Below are 7292 nucleotides of genomic sequence, written 5' to 3'. Positions count from 1 at the left end.
CGCTTTGACTATCGTTGTACAAGACACAATTGTCTTGCTTGTATCCAAGCTCCTCCGAGAATCTGTGAAGCCACAATTGTTCTTTGCTTGCCTCAATCATTGTTACAAATTCTGCTTCTGTTGGTAGAAAGTGAGACCACTGTTTGCACCTTTGAAGCCCAACTTATTGTTGTGCCTCCAACTGTGAAGACATAGCCAGTAGTGTTTCTTCAAGTATCTTTGTCATCTGCCATATCTGCATCAGCATACACTTGCAAGAAAATCAGTGCCTCCAAAATACAAAGCATCTGTTGTTGTCCCGGGGTGTATGCATGATAAGGTGTATCCACTTTCAGTAGTCTCCCTTAGCAGAATTACCGAAAAACAGTCTGTTTTTCCACACTTTTATGTATATTTGACTTGCTTGCATGTACTTTTTAGCAGCAAGATTTGGTGGCCACACAAAATGCATAGTATTAAGGGAAAATTACCAAAACACCCCTCTAATTTGTGGAAATTCCCAAAATACCCCTCAAATTTCAAAAAATTGACAAAATACCCCCGATATTTTGTCATAATTTCCCAAAATACCTCTCAAATTTTCCAAAATTCCCAAAATATCCCTAGTTGTGAGATTAAATTTTTCCAAAGATTAAGAAATTTGTAGCTTTCATAAGAGGACTAATTGTCTATCAATACAAGATACTAAAACTAGAATTTGAGTAGGTTATGTAGGCTTTGGGGATGAATTGCTTCATTATTTTTAGATATAATTGCCCTTTTTTGCGAGGAAATTTTGGAAATTTGAGGGGTATTTTAGGAATTTCCACAAATTAGAGGGGTATTTTGGTAATTTTCCCCAGTATTAAACGCTATGGAAATCTTTGATCTTCAATTTTTCAAACAAAAATATAAATTTTAGTATAGAAGAAGTACTTTGGTCCAGTCTGTCATACCCTATCACAACACTGTAACTTTGATGAACAATTGTCTATATCTTTATATGGATTTATTCGCTTGAATTGTCCTTTTGCATATCACTTGACAAGGAATTTACTTTGATTTTTTGATATTTTTTTGGATCTCTATGTAATTATTGTTTATCTTTCTTCGTTAGAGTCGCTGTTTAAAAAAGCCTTAATTTTTTACACCAGAATCTCTAAAGATGTATAGACTATTTTCCAAGATCCAATGGTCATTTGATAGATTACGACCTGTAGAATGTGATGATGCAAAAAAGTAGAATCTTTAACGGTTCACTTTTTTTAGATCTAGCTCGAAAAATAACAAAGACTGCTTAGAGGATCTTAAGGGAGTTTTTTTAAAAATATAATAAATAATTTATACTGCCATCAATTTGATTTTTGTGTATCGTATGGATTTCATCATAAAGTACTCACTAAAAAAAATTGAGTCAATTTGAGTTAGAGAAAGGTACTTTTCTACTGTTTTAATTTTTTCAATTCTAGAAGTAACTTAAGATGTGGCTCCTTAGGTTTGATAAAGTGTGAAGCCTAAAATTTTTGACACTAGTCTATATTTCATGGTTTGGTCTCTTTATCAAAATCCTACTTGTCTATTCCACATCATACAAGGAGGCTGCCACATCACCAGAAGTCCATGTCATCACCCCATGTCACCTTCCACATCACCATAGTCAAAAGTTTGACTTTACACTTGGTGTGCCGTGTCATCCTAAATGCCACCTCATCCACCAACCTCAACTCCACCTTGCATGCCACCTCACATTAGATGCCATGTCATCCACCACCTCACACGACACTTGTCCCTGGTGCTTGCATGGATTGCCACATCACCCGCACTTCACAATCCACTAAGCATGACACATCATCAACTCTCTAACTCACCATCTACCTTTTTGCCACCTAAACATTCCATGTTACCATTTTGCCATGTCACATAATGACATGGCATTTGAGGAGGATTCGATCGTCAGATCATATTGCCACATAGACGGCCATGTAATCCATGCATGGCCGCCTCATAGCAACGTCATTTATTTCTATCTTAAATTTTTTCAATAAATGAGTAAATTATATAGATTATATAGCACAATTATTAAAAGACAACTCAAAGTAAATTAATTTTTAATTTCTATATATTTTAATATTTTATAATATTATGATTATTATTATATTTTTGTTTATTTAAATTAATTCTTTAAAAAATTCACTTAATATAAGTCAACTAATTTAAAAGATAATTATAAATTTATATAAACTATTTTAAAAATTTGATTGGTGTAATCTTATCAAGATTTACACCTTTTTAGGTTACATTAGGGAGACAATGTATATAAACCCCCTTTTTTAGTCCACTTCATTTGAGAGTTTGAGTGTGCGTGAGTTTGGAGCATTTATGCTCTTTTCATTCAATCACTAACTATTTTAACATTCATTTTTCCGAATAACCATTGGTTCACAATCACGAAGGTCTCGAAAGCAAGATAGACATCACAAAGACCCCGTCCAAAAATTTGGGGAGTCTGACATGGTGTCGCCAGCCTTGGAACATTTTGGCAGTCCATCGACACAACACAATTTCCTTATCTCTTTTGAGTGGATCTCCCTCGCTTGCTCTTGGAGCACCCTCTGGAGTTGGCATGGAGGCATGTGTGGACCCTACAGTAGCATCAAAGCCTAGTCCTTCAGCGATGGTACGCTCCCTTAACGTATCTGGAGCCAGATATTGTGCAGGCATCATTGCAGAGACCTACTTCAACGACATTGATCTTTCCTCACGCATTCAGGTGCTTGAGCATTTGTTGCGACACCCTTGTGTCGTGAGGCCTGCACAGCTATCGAGATCCGTAGTTTGAGGACTCATCACACTAAGGTAGTAGTTGTAGATAGTGTCAGACGCTCTTACATTGCACTATCTTGATGGGGATCCAGGGATGCACTTGGAGCTTGTCGCACACTCACCGCAGCAATGGAGGCTACATCCATCACATTTATTTCTTAGGTCACTTCTTGTGTTGTGCATTCGTCGACCCACCTTGCGTGTTGGATGCTTTAGGAGAAAGAGACTTGATTTGGGACATAGTGGTGAGCTTTGGGCGAGCAATGGGCGTGCTCCATGATTCTCACGCATTCTAGATTCATGCATGAGAGAGCTAATAGGACAGTTTTGGGAGGAGAATTTCCGCACCTTGCCAAACTTGGAAAAGGCAATTCAACATAGGTTTGGTTACTGGTCACAAGCAATACATAGAGCATGGTGCTATGATCCTAGAGATTACACAGAGTCAGCTCTTTCATGCATTCCAGGATGCCCACCCTGAGATTAGCATTGGTCAGTGCTCCTTCGAGGCTTGCAAGCCTTTGTACGTGTGATTCATGCGCGAGAGGAGACATGTTGTTGCAGATACCATGTGCAGTTTTAGATTATGTATGATGTGTTCTGTGCTCTTTCGGGGCATGCTAAAGAGTTCCCGAGGGGGCCATGAGACTTCGTCCACTCTTTGTTGTGTGAACGTGTAGATGGAGCATCCCATCAGATGTTGTGTGTGGAGGGAAAGTGTGCCCAATGTGGGGATCTTGCACAACTTACATATGACATAGATAATGATGATGCGGGTGCGATAATTACATGAGAGCAGTATGACTACCAGACATACACAGGTCTTCGACATGGCACATCTTGTAGGTTGCAACTGGCAGTTTGATGGAGTGGAGAGCTCTGAGGACTCACGACTGATCATACGTGAGTACCATTTCTACATCTGTGATGATTTCTCACATAGTGAGTAGTTTGTGCAACATTGTTTCCAGCAGCATGATGATTCCTTTGTGAGCGGCACATCTCATTCTCTTATCGCTGTATTTGGTCGAATGCTTGTGGTGTGCAATTGAAAAGTGCACGTCACTTCTTTTGGTTGTACATATGGCACCATAGCAGTGGCATACCTTGCATTTGGAGATTCTTTGAGTCAGGGCATGGAAAGAGAGAGCACGATGGTGCATGTGCTTGTGTAAAGTGTGCTCTTTGGTGATATCAACTTCAACGCGACAGTGACCCATTTAGAGATGCTAGACAGGTTGTGGAGTGGTGCTCACAGCACATGGCACATAACTCATCTTCAAGCAGTGTATGCTCAGTGAGGAGGCTCTTTTGGTGTGTGGATAGCCAGGATATTGATCTCATTAGCTGGGACTATGACACAATAGCAGGTATGCTCCAGTTGCACAACATTTGGAGCATCGCAGCTAGGGATCCCACTATCTTTACTAGGCACCACTCATGCTTTTTTGATGCCTGCGTACATGGTGAGTGGGAAGATTGCAAGGTGGAAACTACAACCTCTTTCACCATCACATGGTATGACCACATCAAGTAAATCCATTGATAGCCATGCCACACAGTTCTTAGATGATACTAATTCTCTCACAGATTACTTGGCAGAGGGAGATGATTTTGTAGTTATTGTTGAGGAGGAAAATTGCAGAGGGAGTTGACTATTATATTCTTAGGTGCACCAAGGCAAAGTATGTGCTTCAGGAATCCACCATGGATGATTATGGTGAGGCATATAATGTTCACAGTATGGTTGTTTCAGGGCACTATTTTCAGCAAGTCCATGGACTGCCCAGTGGGCACTACATCCATTTTGTACAGTATCAGTGGCCGAAGGTGGCCTTCCATCTTGTCCTTGCTATGAAGCTAAGGCTAGAGAGGATTATCAGCAAGAAAAAAGGGAGCATCCCTCGTTGGTGTTTGGGTCCGGATGAGCACGAGAGCATCATGGAAATAGTCTGCACAGCAGAGCCTGGGAGTTGTAGACCTTGCAGATGATATTGGAGCTGCTTCTGGAGATGATAGTTGTGACAATGAATGCTAGCAATGAACCCTACGTTCTTGTTATTTACCATTCCACCTTTTGGCTCTTTCGCTCATTTCTATTCTTGTATACTCTGGTTCATTGATGTTCCATATTATGGGGTTGTATTTTCCCTCGTTCATTTGACAGGATAGAGACAGATTGCGATGCCCATGAAACTTAGCAAGGGTATAGATTGGGTTATTTTTTTGCCCCTGTGGAGTCTCATGGCCATCACCCGTCTCATCGGTGTAGGTTGGCACAATTGCCAATTTTTCCGCTTTGGCCTCGCCAAGAGCTCAATGACAAAAAAACTAGCGATGGTGCCACCATAGACCGTAGAGACGATTGTGATGCCCATGAAACTTTGTAGGGGTAGGGATTTATGTGCTTTTCCTACCTCTACAGATTTTTATGGCCATCTGATCCCATCTTGTTGGTGTAGGGTGGTGCAATCACCAATTTTTCTGCTTTGGCCTCGCTAAGGGCCCAATGGTCAAAAACTGGTGAATGTGCCACCGTAGATCGTCGAGACGGATTGTGATGCCCATGAAACTTTGCAAGAGTGGGAATTTGTGTCCTTTATCCACCCCTATAGAGTTCATTGCATCGGTCCAGGGTGGCACAATCGCCAATTTTCTGCTTTGGCCTCGCTAAGGGCTCAATGGTAAAAAATTGGCGATTGTGTCACTATAGACTGTTGAGACGGATTGCAATGCCTTTGAAACTTTGCAAGGGTGGGTATTTATGTGCTTTTCCTGCCCTTGTAGAGTTCCATGGCCATCCGTTGCCGTCTCATTGGTCTAGGGTGGCACAATTGCCAATTTTCTTGCTTTGGCCTTGCCAAGGGCCCAATGGTAAAAAACTGGCGATTGTGCCACTGTAGATCTTCGAGTAGGATTGTGATGCCCATGAAACTTTGATGGGGTGGGAATTTATGTGCTTTCCCTGCCCTTGCAGAGTTTCATGGCCATCCGCTCCCGTCTCGTTGGTCTAGGGTGGCACAATTGCCAATTTTCTCGCTTTGGCCTTGCCAAGGGCCCAATGGTAAAAAACTGGCGATTGTGCCACCGTAGATCGTCGAGTAGGATTGCGATGCCCATGAAACTTTGATGGGGTAGGTATTTGTGTGCTTTCTCCACCCTTCTAGAGTTTCATAGCCATCATTACCGTCTCGTCAGTCTAGGATGGCACAATCGCCAATTTTTCCGCTTTAGCCTTGCTAAGCGCTCAATGGTAAAAAACTGGTGATTGTGCCATCATAGACTGTCGAGACGGATTGCCATTTCCGTGAAACTTTGCAGGGGTGGGGATTTATGTCCTTTCCCTGCTCGTGTAGAGTATCATGGCCATCCGCTCCCATCTCGTTGGTCTAGAGTGGCGCAATCGCCAATTTTTCCCCTTTGGCCTCGATAAGGACCCAATGGTGAAAAACCGACGATTGTGCCACCGTAGACCGTCGAGACAGATTGCGATGTCCATGAGACATTGCAAGCGTAGGGATTTGTGTGCTTTCTCCACCCTTGTAGAGTTTCATGGCCATCCGCTCCCGTCTCGTCGATCTAGGATGGCACATTCGCTAATTTTTTGCTTTGGCCTCGCTAAGGGCTCAATGGTAAAAAACTGGCGATTGTGCCATAGTAAATTATTGAGACGGATTGCAATGCCCATGAGACTTTGAGGGGGTGTGAATTAGTGTCCTTTCCCACCCCTGTAGAGTTTCATGGCCATCCGCTCTCATATCGTTGGTCTAGGTGGCACAACTGCCAATTTTTCTGCTTTGGCCTCGCCAAGGGTATGGTAAAAAACTTGCAAGGATGGATACTTTTGTGCTTTCCTCACCTTTGTATAGTTTCATGGCCATCTAATCCCGTCTCGTCGGTCTAGGAAGGCACAATTGCCAATTTTTCCGCTTTGGCCACGGCAAGGGCCCAATGGTCAAAAACTGGCGATTGTGCCATTGTAGACCATCAAGTAGGATTACGATGCCCATGAAACTTTTCAAGGGTGGAGATTTGTGTGCTTTCCGAGCCCCTGTACAATTTTATGGCCATCTGCTTCCGTCTCGTCGGTCTAAGGTGGCTCCTAGGCCAATTTTTTTGCTTTGGCCTCGCTAAGGGTCCAATGGTCATGATCGTGACAGATTGCAATGCCCATGAAACTTTGCAATGGCAGAGATTTGTGTGCTTTCCATGCCCCTACAAAGTTTCACGGGTATCATAATTCTACACGACGGTCTATGGTGGCACAATCGCTAGTTTATGAGCATTGGGCCCTTAGCGAGGCCAAAGCTGATGGCAATGAAACTCTGTAGGGGTGGGGAAAGCACACAAATCCCCGCCTCACAAAGTTTCACGGGCATCGCAATCCGTCTCGACGATCTACGGTGGCACTCGGCAAGGGCCCAATGGTCAAAAATTGGTGATTGTGCCATCGTAGATCGTCAAGCACGATTGCGATGTCAATGAAACTT

General features: G+C 42.6%; 1 pseudogene; it reads left to right on the top strand.

Annotated features, from left to right (window-relative positions):
• The first annotated feature begins 4322 nt into the window (after nucleotides 1–4322).
• Nucleotides 4323–4840, top strand: LOC147424644 (uncharacterized; annotated as a pseudogene).
• The last annotated feature ends 2452 nt before the right edge of the window (nucleotides 4841–7292 follow it).

Source organism: Adiantum capillus-veneris, chromosome 25 (assembly GCF_014529385.1).
Source record: "Adiantum capillus-veneris isolate H3 chromosome 25, ASM1452938v2, whole genome shotgun sequence".
Taxonomy (NCBI): domain Eukaryota; kingdom Viridiplantae; phylum Streptophyta; class Polypodiopsida; order Polypodiales; family Pteridaceae; genus Adiantum; species Adiantum capillus-veneris.
Note: the sequence above shows the minus strand (reverse complement) of the source record. Positions and strands in the feature narration are given on the sequence as shown.